General features: G+C 48.8%; 1 protein-coding gene across 2 annotated transcripts in view; it reads left to right on the forward strand.

Annotated features, from left to right (window-relative positions):
- Positions 1-17,038, forward strand: part of LOC118255661 (gap junction beta-5 protein-like) — an 89,019-nt gene that overhangs the window by 7,867 nt on the left and 64,114 nt on the right. For both annotated transcript variants that reach the window (XM_050715222.1, XM_035562009.2), the window contains 2 exons: positions 1,329-1,416; positions 2,439-2,567. The gene's annotated coding sequence lies outside the window, so the exon portion shown is untranslated. The remainder of the gene's footprint in view (positions 1-1,328; positions 1,417-2,438; positions 2,568-17,038) is intronic.

Genomic DNA, 17,038 nt, shown 5'->3' on the forward strand with positions numbered 1-17,038 from the left:
CAGTGCACAACTGGTCAGAGAACCCAACTGCCTGCATCCGGCTACTGGGGGCAAAACCTGCAAGAAGCCGTGTTTGAATCCAAATTTTGTTTGCAGCAACACCTTTCTGATGCAAAGCTATTATTAATGGACGTGGGGGAAAACAGCCAGAGAGCTCCCCATAAGTCTTGTTTTGAGATGATTTTTCACTGTTCCTGTATCTCAGTTCAGCTTTGATCTCTCATTTGTTTTCCTTCCCTATTTCTTTCCTTTCTGGTGGAAGATGGAGAGCAGCTACTGTGAAATAGGTGCTAAATAGGCACCTGATTTATTATCTTCTTTATTTTACTGAAGTAGTCATGCTTGTATTATCCTCTAGGCAGTCAAAGCATGTTTGTATTCAGTCCAGAGCTACAAGATCGGTCCTGCACCAGAAGCTGTGTGTTTCCATTCCCACTGTGCTCTTCAGCCTAGTTGCTGGGATAACTGTTTTGTCCAGCTTATTAAATCCGAAGTACAGCTTTCAAAGATCTTTTCTTTTAGAACTTTTTTTTTCTAACGAAGGACATATTAATAGGTCTAAGAATTGTGGCTATTTTGGGAAAAGATAAAGCATTAAAATGCAAAAAAGGAAAGAGAGGCGGGATGGGCAGGGAGGTTGCTCTTGCAGTACAATGCTCAATTCATTAGCTTGCTCTGCCCTGAATAACTTTGCACATTTTCTGTGGCATTAAACTTAATTTATACTGTAAAAAAGAGGTGGGAGAATTTAAAAAAAAAAAAAAAAAAAAAAGCGAAAGATCAATCCTGCCAGATGCTGAGTGCTTTCTTGCGAAGCGCTGAGTTGGCAGAAGTCAGAGCCGCTGAGCACCTCTCAGAGCACTCCTCCTCCTCCTGCTTTATTGTCAGTCTGCAGAGCTGGCCATAAAACAACACAGGAGATTTCCAATAAAATGAAAGTCTTGTCCAAGTGTTAAGATACAGGCGCTTCACTGTACGGAGTCGTTCCAGAGGGTGAAATGCTAATTTGTCATCAGTCCTACGGGGAGGGGAAAAGAGATGTTATGCAGAGCAATACAGGGCTCCTGCATCCAGAAAGTCGGAGATAAGAGATGGTGGAGGGAATAGCATTAGCCCAAGAGAAACACCCATGAAACTTGTCTTTGTTACTGCCCCAGCTCTGCTCTCGCTGACAGCAGCCCCATAAACACGCTGTCCGGTGGCTCGTGTCAGCGTCGGTCTGGGAAACAACAAGCACTGGAAGGAGCATGTAGACCTTAAAGTCATCAGTTAAAATTGCTGCCATGCATTCTGTGGCCTGACAGTTCCTGGCTTTATTTTTGATACAGGGCAGCAGATGGCATCTCCTTAGAGGTTTTGAAGCTGAAAAACAGCCGTTAAGAAGCCTAGGCCCAGAGTGGTCCCAGCAAACCATAGGTAGGTGATGATGTGGCGTATGTAAGGCAATGCCAAAGAGAGGGGGGTGGTCGCTGCCAGCTCCCTTGGTACCAGTGTAATGAGAGGCAGTCTTCTTCCAGGGGGTTAGTTGTGTCTCAGACAGTACCAAGAATATATAGAAAATGGTAAATAACTGCCCAGCTCTGCCAGAAACGGCACATGGCAGATGAAAGCTCTTTTGAGCAAAAAACTGCCTCCTACTCTGAATATGACCCAGGACTTGTATAACATGGCCCTGATTGTTGTCATAAGCTCAAATTCTATCGATAGTGGTAATTATCAGTAACAAATGCAGAAGCAGAGATCAGAGCATTATGGTTATTTTACTTAGGTTTGTGGGTACATGGCTACAAGACCTCGCAGCACTGGTACAATTTCATTGTCATGACTTACAGAAGCTGTTCATTTGGAGAACTATTGGCTCAGCCTCTCAGCTGGAGCATCACTGAATGCAATCATGACTGAGATGGGGTCTGATTCAGGAGAATAGTTTTCTTTTTAAGCCAGAAACTTAGCAGTAAGTTGAGTTTTACAGAGTCCCACAGTCTTTCAGGAGGCACCACATGCCTATAAACAAGCACCCCCATCTCTCTAGTACACCATAAAATCTCTCAGTAATGATCATCATGACAACAATAAACCTGTTATTTCCATACTCTGTGATTTATTGAGCTGGTGGAAAAGGTGGGGCTGCTGTTTTATTGGGATGATGAAATGTTTGCAGAGGGAAAATACAATCTGCATTCCTCTAAGGCTACTTTTACACATTGAATCATGAATACATTTCCTTTCCCGTTAGCAATTTAACATTGTAGGACACAGAAACACCTCTTCAAAGTGATTTTTTTTATAGTAGTGTAAAGTTCTGGCTCCACAGGAGTGAATACAAGAGCCTGTGGAGCCATGGCAAAGATAGCACTAGAGCCTTCCCCAAATGGGGAATCCCTGGGTTTTATTTTTCTCAGACAGTTTTGATAACTTGAGTTTTCATTCCTAATTAGGATGAAACCACATTGCAGAGTGCCAGAACCCTCCACAGAGCAGCATTTTCCTTCACTAGACAGCTCTGATCTTCACCTGTCCTGCCCTCCTGAGATGATGACCACGTGCCCGTGCTACCGCTGAACGGGGTAAGCTGAGCAGCCACGATACACACAGGACAATTGAGGAGAGAGGACTTTGGTCCAGAGAGAAGAACAGAGGATGAAGGAAAACAAGTCCTTTGTGTCTCATATTCACTGATCAGCCAGGCACACAAAGAGAGTAGGTAAATGATGGATGGGTCTAGCATGAATTTCAGCCTTGCGTTATCTGGCCGTTTCTCTGTGTTAAATACTTCTCATGGTTTTCTGCTGAGTTAAAGGTCTCTACAGGTACTATAGAGATACCGTATTTAATAGTTGCAAATCAAATCCAATTAATAATAATAATTGGAATAAGCAGTACACTGTTACAATTGACTTAAATGTTCCTTACTAATTAGAATGACTACAGTTCAGAAATCGTTGACAAGTGTGTTATCCCAGGAAAAACAAGCTGGTCTCAATCTGTGGCACGTATCAGTGTTGTGTTAATATGGTGCTGTCCAAGAGTGGGTTTTATTTTATCTTATTTCTTTGCATTTTCTGGGAATACTAGAGCTGCACAGAAGGAAAATGTTTCACTGGTCGCAGCAAGGGGTTAACTGTGCTGTGATCTCACCTCAGGGCAGGAGGTGAGCTGAGCCTTGGGGGTGGTCACAGCGCTGGGTTTCAGAGGGGCTCTGGGAGGGGAGAACAGCTGAGCTGGGAGCCTGCTGCATCCTGTGTGCTATTTAGAGGGGCTTTGCTTTCAAAATGGTTTGAATGCTGGCAACTCCTCCATCACCACATGGTGCTGACTGCTCTGTGTGTTGTGTGTGCCTGCTGGCCAGACCTGCCTGCTTACCGTTCCCAAACCTTGTAGGTTTGTCTCTTTCATTTGAACATTCACCTCTCTCTTGGGTTATGAGGTACGTGACTTTTTTTTCAACACAGATGTCACCTGGTCTCACTCCTAGCCAAGATAATGTGCCAAGATCCATTTGGTTAAATGATCTGGGATCTGTCCCCTAAGGACACGCACAAAAGTTCCTCCCTCTTATGTCTTGCGTTGTCTTTTATACTGCTGCAAAATGAATATGAAACACTTCCATGAAAATTAAATGAGAATTTTTTTTTGAGAGTTTAGTTCTGATTTATGTACCGATATAAATTCTTGTGCAATGTGCAGAGCAGGTTAAAATCAGGCCCAAAGCGTCCGTGGCTGTGAATCCCTGTGTTACAGACACCCCAGTCCTGTGGGGGCGAGAGCTCTGGTCCGGTGCTTCAGGACATGGGGGCAAGCGGCTCACTTAAGAACTATGAACTCTGTGATTGATGGCAGCCAGGATGTGTTTGATGTTAAATCCTGTTCAAGTGCTGCTCTGGACTGGAGCCAGGGAGCTGATTTTTGCAGCGTGGTTCACGTGGATGTAGCCCCACGGGACCTGGGCAGTCAGTCACCTGAGGTTGAGAGCGGCACCAGGAGCTGCAGCCTGTGTGTGCGAGGTCAACCTTCTCTCTTCTGTTAGGTCAGAAATAGATATTGTGGGCCAGATCCTTAGCTGGCCCTTTCCTTGAGGGAGGAGAGCCTGGCTAAGGTGAGAGCATCACACGCTCACACACAAATCTCTGGGAGGGTAAGTGCTGTGGGTAGCAAGACAAATCTCCAGGGAGGCAGAGGTTGACTTTGTAGGGACATCAAAAGAGAGCAGTTAAAGGCCTTGGCAGTTGGCTGCCCAAAGCGACCGCAGACGTGTCTTGCCCTGGCAGGTCTCGTCTGCGCAACTCAAATGTCATCTGATCCTGACAAGTGAGAGAGAGAACAAGTGGCCTTGCTGGAAAATAATGAGGGGAAGGAAGCAGAGGAGTCCCAGGCAGGTCATGTCCGACTGGTATTCCTCCTCTCCCACTTTTTGTCCAATGATACTGATTTTGGGGGTTATATCAAGTGCCAGCTTTGCAGCAGCACCGGTACTCCTCTGTGCCAGGCACTGTAAGTGCGGGGGAGTGGAAACTATCAGCCCCCAAAGCAGCGGCTGTGCAACCAGCAAAGGCTTGACACAAGCCACTAAGCACTGATCCAGGCAGGTTTTTAGGGGATAAAAGTTCAGTTCCTGTCTTTAACACATCCTCCTCCGTGTGATTTCTGGGTAGTTCTCTTAATCCCTTTGTGCCTTAGTTCCCCAGGCTTAAAGCATATTAGAGGCGCTTTAGGTACAGCTGATCCCACGTGAGGGGATGGGGATGGGGATGGGGATGGGGATGGGGATGTGCACGCCGCTGTGTGAGAGCAGCCGCGGCAGAGGCGGGCAGCCTGCCTGCAGCGGTACCCAGCTGAAAAGCCAGCGAGGTGCCCAAGACTCTTCCATCCTTGTGTGCAGCATTCGGCATAACAAGACTTCGTCTCTGCTGGCGCTGCCCCACCTCACGGAGCTGATCATTAGGCAGTGCCCCTGCATCGTCTCCCTGTGTCCAGGTTTGCTGCTGCCTGTTTGATTAAGCAGCAGGTCCGTTGCAGGCAGGCGTGCTGGGCTCCCCGAGTCTCCTTTCACCGCACAACCACACTTCTGTTTTTCACTTCCAATACATTTTCTAGGAGTCGCGCCGGGCTGAGGCTGAAGTGCAGATTTAAAGGGATGTGCACACAGGACAGCAGGTCGAGGCATAGGGCATCCTCTCTCTTCCAGCCCAGGGCTTTGTTAAATCCCCTTCACATCTCCACGCACAGCTGAATAATGGGTATCTCTGCCACAGAAATATGTACTGCTCTCTCACTGCATTAAGCATTGGCTTCAAGTGAATTTCTCTCACAAGCAGAACTAATAAAAGGACTAAAAAGTGCCAAATTCCACTTGACAAATGGCTCAAAGGAGAATGTCTTCTAAATGCTTTTAGCATTTGCAATGATTGATCAGGGCGGGCTTAGAAGCAGCTGACCTGTTGAGTTTTTTTCAGAAGGGAAATGATGGAAGGATGATAATGCTCCTTTCTTCTTGATCACTATAATTTTTGCTCTGCTGTAGATAATGTATCCAGTGTCCAGAAATCACCACCTGTGTTTTGGAACTAGCCCAGGAATACTATTTAAATCCGTGCATGCTAACTATGCATCTGTCTGTCCATTCACTATTAATACAGCAGCGTGCTGGGAATGAGAGGACACATGCTGGGGCAGTTGTAGACATGTAGAGAGAGACAGTCTTGCCCCTAAGTGCTTTATGGTCCAGAATGAAGGTCACACAATAGCTAAGATTGGAGTCTGGCAACAGCCGCTGCAACATCTTCCAGCAAAGGTCTGTCTGCAGCCAGGCACTTATTCTTCATTTGCACTCTGTCAGTCTCCGCTGCAGAAGCTCTGCAAGCCCCTGCTCAAAGATGAATGAATTTGGGCTTAGCTGGAGCAGGTAGGGGAGGGAGCTCCGGGGCAGGGAGCTGTTCCTGCCTGGCACGTGCAGCGCCCATCTTCTGGTGATACACACCCCTGGGTGTTGCAAGGGCTGCTCAGCAGCAGCTTGCTAGAGCACTGCATGCATGGAACTGTAAAGGCCTAAGGCTAAGGGGACAGATCCACAAGGTCACTTGGGTGGTTCACCTCCTTTTAAGAAAGTCATGGTTTCTTTCTTTTAATAATAAAGAGGGCAAAAATACTGCAAGTGCTGAGTGCTTTGAAATCCTGGAAAGTTGCTAACTTTCCAAATGATCTGTGCGAGCTTCTCTCAGCCGGACAAGATGAGGCAGGGATGGAGACTTGAGACGTGGCCTGCTAACTGCTGCAGTCATCCCTTGGATTTTTCTCATCAAACACATTTTCAAGCTGTGGTCACAGTTTTCTCTTTCACCAAATTTAGAAAGAAAAATAATTAATTAAAAGGAGACACACTGTGACCACATCAGGAAACCTGTCCTTTTCTTGCTGAGGGTTTCAGACACTTTATCGCTGGGGATCACAATAAGCCAGGCATGTGCTAATGGAGGCCGTGCTGTCAGGTGGAAGAATTGATGGCTCTTCCTTTAGCTGCTTGTGCAGGTGAGAGCTCTCTAGTTTAACTGATGTCTTACTTATTGTTGATGTGTTGCCCTCTTCTGTTTTTTCTTTTCTCCGTTTCTTGCTTCTGTGTCCAGGAAGCAAGGTTTGGTTCAACGATCGGTCACGAGATTAGCAAACAAGCTGAGAACAGGTGCTCTGGAAGATGTCTAAAATCAGGCAGCCCTTCCTGTCCCCCGACTCCTCTCCCACCCTCCCCAGCAGCTTTCCCTGAACGCGTTAGGACGCTTAGTGAGGACTTTCTGGAGGTGGATTTTCCCAGAGTCAGCAGCACCGCCACCTGATTTATCGTTGCGTGCAGTAGATAAGAGCAATTTCATGTTATACTCTTATACCCCTTGTCCATTTTATGAGTAACTCCAGTAAGTAACACTTCAGGAGCTAATCCAGCAAAGTGGAAAGGACACACAGGGGATGTCTAGAAGAAAAAGGAGACCAACCAAATTCTGTCTGCACGTTGGGTGCCTTGGGGAATTTGTGGAAACTCATCCAATTGGGCTGGTGCCAAGGGAAAGTAGAGCAGGCAGCAGAGCTGTGCCTGGCACAAAGCTGCATTTGTGGCTTCTCCAGTATCTCTGTAAAGCACGGAGGTATGGAAGAAGGGCAGCAGCAGGACACTTTCCATTCCCAGCTGTTCTGCATCCTTGCAAAGCTCTGCAGGAGCTGTTAAGGTGAGATGTAACTGGAGTTCATTTAGCCTACAGCGAGCTTAGAGCAGCTGACGTGCAATCTGCCTCCTCTCAGGCTCTGAGAGACTGGCCCTGGGGTTCAGAGGCTTTGAATCCACATGGGTGGCAAGAAGCCATCACCAGGGCTGAACAGGAAGAGCTGGCCATGTTTAAAGACCCTCAGGGTAAAACCACTGGCCATCTGAGGGGAAGGTGGGGCTGCCGTTCCAGCCCAGGGCAGCAGGAAGGCGCAGATCCCTGCGGGGTTTGCAGGGGAGGCCTTTTAATGCCCAGGACCTGCAGCTGTAGGAGCAATGCCTGCACTCCCTGCTCCCACCACCATGCTTTGGGAAGCAGATTGTGGTCTGGGGAGGAGAAGGGAGCAGGGCTGAGCAGGTGGCTGCGTCCCAGGGGCCTCGTGCACAGGGCACCGTGTCCGTATTGCTTCCGTGCCGGCTCATTTCAGAGCAGCACATCAACACGTTCCAGCTCAGCTCCCGGTTAATATTGGGAGCAATTAATATTGATGCATCCTCATTAAGGGGGAAGGACTCTGCTGCCTTCCACCCCCTCCTGCAGCCACCCGTCCCCACTAACAGAGCACACACCCGGGCGCAGGGATGCCCGCAGGCAGGCTGGGGCTGGCCACGCGATGCCGTCACTGCGCCGTGGTGGGACGGTTCCTGTCGCCAGCCGCTCGCTTACTGCCCAGAGCAGCTTATTCATGCTTGCAGATTCCTTCATTAAAATGCATGCGTTATGCTCGAGGATCCGTGCCTTCATGAAGTAAACCACAGCTCTTCCTGCTCTCTCATTTTTTAATTTTTATGGTAACCTCCCTCTCGTGCCTTGCGGAGATGCGAAGCCTGCGCTGCCAGCTGGGGGCTTCCCACTGGTTTCTATGGATGTGGGGACTCATCCTGACTTCTGATCTGAACTGGAGAAAATGGTGATGTGTTTACTTGCAGTTGGTGTGAAGCAAATCTTGCAGAGAGCTCCCCTGGCCCTGTGTACTCACAGTAGCTGGTCACTGAAGCACGAGCAAAATTTCTTTTAAATTTTTTTTTTGCACAATTAGGCTTAAGAATATGCCAAATCAGTTGAACTAGACTGAAATAAATATGTCCAGCTGGGCTTTGGCATTAGCTGAAAGCAGTCTAAGCTGGTGCAATTGCTCAGTTCCCTCGTGCTGGGGAGGTCTGCCCTGTTCTCAGGCCCCAGGGCGGCTGGGGCCCCACGGGGTGTGTAGGGCAGCCCTTCCTGGGGCAGTGCTGTGGGGCTGGGCAGGCTGGAGGTGAGGTGCTGTGAGGTGAGCAGGGTAAGGAAAGGTGCTTGGTGAATTTGCTGAAAGACAATAAAAGGCCTGGATGGGAGACGGGGGGCTGTTTGCTGCACGCTTGGGGAAGAAGTTGTCCCTGTTGTGGGTGCTGGGGTGGGTGTGAGCACAGGGTCTGCTTGTGCTGTGCAGCTCCTTCAGATGGTGGAACGGATGGGTCCTCAGCTGATCGTCCTGCACATCACTGCCACAAGTCTCAAACCCATCTTGTTTTATAAAAGACCACAGCTTGTGAGTTAAACTCTTCGGTGCCTTCTCTGCGGGGTGCGCTGCAGCGAGGGGCTGTGGTGGGAGCGTGACGCACACCGGCGCTGCTCACAGAGCGCTGCTAGCATCGCCGTAACATGCCACCGACTTTAATAAGCAAGGGACTAATTACGCTTCCCATGACTGCTTGGCAGCTTCACCTTAGTGCTTGAGCATGTTAGCACATCATTAGTCAGAGGGCAGTAAAATAATGTCATTGTCCTCCCTCTCTCCCCCAGCTGCCGGCCCGTGCTCATTATATTGCTGCGTGCGGCGGCGCTGGGTGTGATTGGCGTGCCTTCCTCTGGAGGAGAGGGAGGCTGTGCTCTCGGGCAGAGGGGTGAGCTGTGCTCTGCAGGTCACCGGTCCTCTGCTCTAACAAGTGTAATTGAAGGGATTTACTCCATTATCCAATTTGATTGCAGGCGAACTGCTGGGTAAACAAGGAAAAGGGAAGGCCTGGCTGAAACCACACGGCTCAAGTGGCTCTTTGGAGCTGATCTTAGCAACCTTGTTTATGCAGATGCACTTGCCAGAGCCTCTCGGGCTCATCCTTTGAAGGTCTTTTGCTCGCTGCCAGTGAATCATTCAGCCCGCTCTGCTGCGGTGAGCCGGGCTGCCAGGTTTCCTTTCCTGTTGTGGACAAAAGAGGCAAACTTGGGAGTGCCGGGTTTCCAGCCGCCTCTTCTAGTGGTCCTGTGTTTGTGACTTCTCCTGAGGACCTTTGTGTGACTTACCAGGCAGTTCCAGCTGAAAATTGCACTTGAGGTGTTTGCTCCTTGCCTGCCTAGCACACTGGTGGGTACAGGATGGATCCTGCTGCTTCCCGTCTGATGGGAATTAATTGTGCCTGTGCTGGAACAGAAGCAGGCTGAAGGCTGGCTGGCTTCTCGCACCATTGACGAGGGCTTAAGTCTCAGGAAAGTACAATTGAGCTGAACTTCTCAATACGCTTTGAGCCAAGAATGATTTATTGGTCAGGGGAAACTCCACCAAGCTCTCCCCCTTGGGCTGGAGCTGAGCGAGGGCTGAGCAGCTACACCTGCAGTGCCGCCGCTGCGGTGCCTCCGTCGATGGCAGCAGTATGAGACTCAGTGAACCTGGCGTTCACAGGTTAATTTACATCAAATCGATGTTGAAGTGTTTATCTTTGATGAGCCGAGTTGTTTGGCTTAGTGCTGGGACTTGGCAGCACGCACGGTTTGCGTCGTGTCTGGGCAACGTCTCCCCCAGGCCCCCCTTTGCACCACCACGGCACGGGGCCGTGCTTCTGCTCTGGGCTTTGGGTGGGGACCTCGAGCTGCGTGACCACGGCACCAAGGTGTCGCTGCTGGACAAGGAGCCTGCCCATCGTACGGGATTGCACGGCAGCGGGTGCCAGCGAGAGGGGAAGCTGCGCAGCGGCCGATGTGCCGAGGGCTGGGCTGCCTGAAGGGCCCTGCTCTGAGCCACTGCTGTCACTGGCAGGAGTCTAAAGAGCTGCGTTCAATCCGAGCAGAGAGAGTGATCCTTTAAAACCGGGAGTGATACCAGGGCTTGTTCAATGGCTTATTGACAGCGAGGCTCTCGCTGTGATGCTATGCCACAGGCAGCGGTCGGTGGGTGAAGCCGTCTGACGGAGCGTAGCGGGGCTGGAGCTGGGCCCCCACCTTCCCACGGCCCATTCATCAAACCCCTGCTTCGGCCGTGCAGACCTGCCCACAGCCCGGTTACTTATTGCTTAACGAGTGCATTAGTGTAAATCAAGGAGCAGGTTTCAATTATCTAATAGAAGAATTATTGATCCACGCTCTCGTTCTGAATGTTCAAATGTTCCAGAAGGAGAAACAATATCTGTATATGCTATAAAAAAAATCTGAAGGGTGTTTTTATGTTTCAATTAGATTGTACTTGGAGAGCTGTTGCAAGATGCTTTTGTAGAAGCAGCTGTGGCTAAACTAACACACGTGGAGCCAGCTTTAGTCCGTGGTCTGGTTTCTGCTGACTGTGCTCCTGGTCAGCGGGTCTTGCAGCAGAGAGTGTCCAAATCAAGATGCCCAAATCTAATTTAGGCATATCAAATTGAAACAGTTTTCTCTTTCCACCCCCTTGCACTGCGGCTCTGAAAGCTGGGGAGGAGGGAGTGCTTCTGGAAGACACGACACGAGCGTAAGGAGCCTTCGGCATCCTGCTGATAGAACAAACACTGCAAGAGAGCTGATACAAAGTGGAGTTATCCTAAACCTTCTGGCTTTTAGTCCATTGTCGTTTGGTAACTGTGCAAAATGCAATTGAAGGATGTTCCTGTTTCCCTTTGGTATAAAACATGGGGCTATTGTAGAAACTTAAAACCCATTCCAGGCTCTTTTCAGCACTTCTTTTTAAAGCAGCACAGTTCAGCTGTCAGTCCCTAGCTCTGCTTTAATTAAAATAGGTTTGTAGCCTTTGCTGACAAGCAAATATCTACAGTAAGTTGCAAACTATAGAGCAATCCTTCTCAGCTGAAGGAGAATGCCAAATAAAATGTCTCTTGCCATCTCTCAAGGAGAGTGCTGTATATTTAAGAATAAATATACAAATAAGGTCACCTGGGAAGCTGTTGATAACCTTTTTCTGGGACAGGGAGCTTAGATTAGACATAATAGCAATTGTGCGTACATCACACAGCCCTGAAAGTGTTGCTGTAGATGTCACGGCCCTGACTTTTTCCTCTGCTCTGTATGGCCACGCGTTAGGTATGGTTTGTGAAATGGTGCCAGTCTGACTGGGGCAGCTGGGGGGTCCCGAGGCCCGGCGCTGTCTGTGCTCTGCTGCGGGTTCCTGGTGCAGCATTGCAGTGGGGGAAAGCTGCAGCCCACCCCAAACCCTCCCCACCTGGGGGCTGCACCCCCCAGGGGAAGCCCTCTGCCAGCCCCAGCACGAAAAGCCCCCCGAGAGGTGGAAGCAGCCCGATGCAGCCTGCACGGGCTGTTGTTGCAGCGGGGCTGTTGTTGCAGCGGGGCTGTTGGAGTGTTTCGTTGACAGCCCAGGATTTCCCCGCCGGGCCCCCACGAACCTGTCGCTGCTTTCACGTTTTGCTTATTGAATACCTGAAAAACACTCGGAAAGCAAATAAGGTTAACTCAAATCAAGCATGTGGTGCAAAGCAGCAAATTCATTCCCCAGTTTTATTACTGGCACCGTTATTAACAAAGTTTTCCTCCTGGCCTGGCTGCTGCTTGTTCTATTTTTCAATGTTTAAAGCTTTCAAAGTGCCCCGAAGGCCTCGGGGTTGAGGAAGCCAGATCTCTTCTCACCGTTTTTTGGGGGTCAAGCTGGATTTGAGCAGGATTTCTTTAAGCAGGGTTGACTTCCAAATAAGCGGTGTGATCACTGAGCTCGGTACCAGGGCTATAAATGGTGCTGCAGCAGGACCGCCGGGTGTTTGAGGGAATTATTATGGGAGATGCTCGGCTTCGGCACTGGATTTGAGTGGGCTGTTGGCTAAATGTGCTCCAGCCTGGAATGGGAGAGCTTCCCCTGGGTGCCATGCATCAGCCGGGGCAGTTTTCCTCCCTGTGTTGGTACGGAGAGGTTGCTGTCCCTGTTTTCCAGGTGGGAAACTGGAGCCCAGCAGGTGAAACGTGGCTGCCCTGAGCCTCAGCCGCTTTCAAACGAACCTGTGCAGCGTGAGCCTGAGTCAAAGGCGCTGGCTCTCGGCCAACCCTAATACCATCTCGTGCCTTTGATTCATATTTGTGAGGGCTGCCCAACAGTAATTACACAGCTCCCTCCTTCTCCCACCCCTGCTTCGTGCTGCTCGCAGTTCATAACCCTGCAGGAGATTATTCTACACCCCTTTATTGAGCAGCACATCCTCTGCAGCCTCTCCTGAGCTGAGCGATGTTGTAAATCCATCTAAGTAGGAAGCATAAAGAGAGGACAGCGGTTATATTTTTTCCACTCTTCTGTTTGCATACAGTTTTAATTAGGAGGAAGTTTTTGATTAGCTTAAAAAAAAAAAAGAAAGAAAGAGAAAACACTATCAATCGAAATTAATCTCTCTTTAAAATTGGCTTTTGTGAAAAGTTTTGGTGTTTTGTTCTGAACTGGAATGTGGGCAGTGGAGTGAGAGAAATCAATTTTCCTACCGGGCCTAATCATGACCAGTGTGAAATTAAGTTGTCGCGCAGCACCCCTAATATGCATGCCTAAGTACCGTTGGATTGTTTGCGGAGGCAATTTGCAGCACCCTGTTTCTTCTCCGTCCCTTTCGCTTGAACGAGGCTCGTGTCGCTGCGGAACACTTCGGGGCAAACGGCAGCGTGCCGTGTTGACACCAGGGACGCAGAGAAGTTTCAGAGGAGAGAAGTAGGGCATATAATAGCAATATAAGCTCTTAGGAATCGAGAAGCTATTTATGAGCCGTTTACTTACTTAGCCCTAAAAATAGCTAGGGCTGTATGAAAATAGGTCTGTGATTGAAATCAAGCCCTAGACGTGATGTAATGGGGAAGGGGGGTGGTGTGCAACGACAGAAGCAATCAGTTCTGCTATAAACAGACCCGCTGTCCTCCTGGCTGGGGGTAAGAGGCCGGACGGGGCTCCTGGAAGGGCGAGTGGGGCTGGGGAGTGCAGCGGGTGCTGAGACCGAAGGCCACGGCAATGACAGCTCCCACCACGCCGATCCCTGGCACTCACCGCCCTGTCCCCTGACCCGTGCCGTGTGTTTCTGGCAGCGGTCTGCAGCCCGGGGCTGTGCGGAGGGACGGAGGGGTGCAGGAGGGCTGCCCTCCCCTGCTCCCTAGCCACCGTTAGGCTGCGCCTGTTGGGCGCTATTTGCTCCTGTTCGCAGAGAGCAGCAAGGTGAATTACCTGCGAGCCGAGCTCAGCCTAAACCAAGGAGTTTCAAACTCATCACGCCCGCGGTTGAAGTTGGTGCTGAGCACCCACGACTCGCCGCGCGGCGGTGCTCTTCTTTTTCGTGCCCGAGGGAGCTGCGCTGCCCTGCGATAACCTCTAGGCAGCTTTTAATAAGGCAGCGGTTGAGAATTTAGCAACCTGTCTGAGAAGCAGGAAAGTGGTCCGTGGCCTTGCTGGAATGGCCGCATCCTGAACATGATCGAGTACAACAAAGGCATCTAGGAATCGAGATGGGAGGCTCGGGGGCTGCCAGAAGCAAGGCAGCCACCTTGGCGGTGTGATCCAGTGGCGGTGCTCTGGTGCAAGAGATATTGCTTTAGTGCTGGAGAAGGCGTTTCTTTGGGATCAGATGTTGCATACAGCTCCATCAGTAGTATTGAAGGGTTTTTTTTGCATTTTCTGCATGATTAAGTGTGGCTCTTGAACAGATCTTGCAATTTCTGCTGCTGCAACAACATCAGAAGGAATAAAGCTGAGCTGCTCCAAGAACCACGTTGGTGTTTCATTTCCCTAGGTATCTTCAAAGTGGGGGATTTTGAGATGTCTCATCCAAATTCTGAACAGGCAGTTGTTCCGTATTAGGAGGGCTGCTATGCGTTCGCAAGTTACAGGTCCCTCCTTACCCAGACTAAAGGTGCTGAGTGACCCCTCCTGCCATTACACTTGCTGGGACCAGCAGCCTGCAGCACGGCCCCTTTGATCCCGTGCTTCCGTCTGCTGTTTTATTCCTCTTGCTCCATAGTTGCAATGTGTAATTTATTTTTTTTTTGGTTAAACTTGAGAGGTGATTTTCTCCCTGTTGACCCCCTGTGGTCCTCTCGGGACCCTGATGGTGGTGCGAGCACAGCGCCCTGGCTGGGTGGCCATAAACAAGGTGTGCCTCCCTCCCTAATCAGGAGGAGCACTCGGGGGAGATGCAGTGAGAGAAGCAGCGGGATTTAACCTTGTACTCATTGCAGGTAGTTAATAAGGAAGGGTGTTCTGCCTGCAGACCAGGGAATTTGCCCAGTGGCACTTGAGCAGTTTTCTAGTCTCCTTTTAAAATGGATTGAGAAAGATAACCGTGCTCCTGCTACAGTGCAATTGAATAAATCCAGTACTACCAATAGAGCTTAAACCCCATAAAATACAGCTGTTCAGTATTGTGTATCTGGTTGGGAAAAAAAGGTAAGACAGGAACGGGTCCAGGTGTGTGCATTTGTACCAGAATGGCTCATGAATGCTTGTTGGAAGGGCTGCTGAAATATTTTGGCAGATGTTCCTCTTGGTCTGGGGGATATTGCTGCAGGGAATGAAAGTCTTTGAGCAAGGTAATGCAGAACAGTATGGGCTGAGAGCTGCAGCGGGGAGGTCTGTTAGCAAGGTCTCTGGTAGCGACTCAGCTGGGCGAAGCAGCATCCCCTGGGGGGGACGGGCTGCTGCAGGATGGGCTCCAGAGGGAGGGGAGATGGTACTCCTGCCCCATCTGCTTTTCCTAGTCCTAAGCACAGCAAAAGCAGGGTGCTGCATACTGACACCAGCCCTTTTTCGTTCTGGTTTTCTTTTAAATGTGTTTGAAATTGGAGGAGCCCAACACCCGGGCACCTGGAGGGAGCGTGGAGACTTTGAGCCCAACTCTGTGACGCAAGATGGGATTTATGACTTGTGACCATTTTTCAAATTAAACTCATTGATTTTTTTTTTGTTGTTAGTTTCATCTCCTTGAAATGCAATAAATTGCCTGAAGCACCTGGTTTCACAGGGATCCAAGGCCATTCCCCTCTCGTGCTCTGAGCACTGAGGCTGCTGCGATGTGTGCTGTGAGCATTGCTGAGCACTTTCCAGCCAGAAGGAGCTGGAGATAGCTTAACGCTAGCGCTGCACGGAGGACAAAAGTGCCATTTTTACAACGAGTCTTGAGATTTGGCTTTTCTTCTCCTGGCATTTCTGTTCTCCCCCCAGTGTTTCACGATGTACGGGAAAGAAACCGGTTATTTGTTTCCAAGTTATTCAAAATGCCTGTCTGCGCCAATGTCAAAACGGTTCCTTTTATCCTGCATATTCCAATAGAAAATGAAATAAATTCTTTATAACGCAGAACTGCAGCATTTTGCCCTTGAAAGTGCTGTTTTGATAATTTTTGAAAAATTGCAGGAAGTTCTATAGGTAAGCACTAAAACCGTGGAGATCTCTGTGCCTCTGCGCTGGAAATGAACAGTTGTGAACAATTCTGCTCCCTTTTGCCTCTGCAAAGTTTATGTGCCAGGCACAGCAATGAATTTGGGAGAGAGCACTTTGACACTGCGTGTCCTTTACCCTCTTTAAATAATGGATGTTTGGGAGACTTGGTTCGGTCGCTAGCTCTCCAGCTAAGTCACATACCATCTGTGATTCCAGATATAAATGGGCCTAGCAACATTTTGTTTTATCTGTTCTGCAAAACAGGAGGTGAAGATTGATTAATACTTGCAAGCTGATCAGAGAGCTTATGAAATGCGCTGGGTGCATCCAGATATAGATGGTTAGAAGGCGGGCGCCTGCCTGTGGATGAGAGGATGGCTGTGGACCTCCCAAATTCATGCCTATCCAACAGGAGAGCACGTATCTGGGAACATCACTGGGCAATGTATGGGCAAAAGACAACTAAAAAAAAAATTAAAAACACAAACTAAAACTGCTAGTTCAAATTAGAAGGAGATAAATTCTAACCCTTCATATGTGAAGTAATGTAGGCTATTACTTCTCAGTACTTAAAGAAATAAAAATTACACTGTACTGAAATATAGACAGTAACTTTGGGTCTCCTTAAGAATATTCTTCTGCAATTACTCAGCTCTCTTACAGTTTTTCAAACACTTTAGATCCTACAAGGAAAATGCTGTTTATCACCTCAAATTTCCACAACTGGGTCTGGAAGCTAATTAGTAAAACAGACTGTACCATATGCTTCCTTGGTATGTTCTCATGATATAACTATTTATGTTTTAAGTTGTGTTTTTTTTTTTTCTTTCTAAAATTGCTTTTGCTTCTAAAATGGCTTGATTCTATCTATTGTTTTATTGTGGAGTCATATTCCTCTCCTTATGTATCTGCATCTTTTCTTGGCATAAAAATTACCTGAGAGGAAGGAAACATAAAAACAAAACTTAATCCTTGTCATTCTTTCTGCACAAACGTCTTTGTTTTATATTCCTGGGGCAACTATTTCTGGAAAATGTTTCAGAGCTTGCAGGTAAGAAAGCAAGGAGCCATTCACTTTTAAAAAAATGGGGAGATTGACTCTGTGCGTAGAGGAAACAGGGCAGTCTTGACATTTTTTAGGGCAGGACAAGCTGCCATGTTGGGGAGTGTTTTCCAGATCCGAGAGTGGCGGAGCTCAGCGCAG

This window comes from Cygnus atratus, chromosome 23 (genome assembly GCF_013377495.2).
Source record: "Cygnus atratus isolate AKBS03 ecotype Queensland, Australia chromosome 23, CAtr_DNAZoo_HiC_assembly, whole genome shotgun sequence".
Lineage (NCBI taxonomy): Eukaryota > Metazoa > Chordata > Aves > Anseriformes > Anatidae > Cygnus > Cygnus atratus.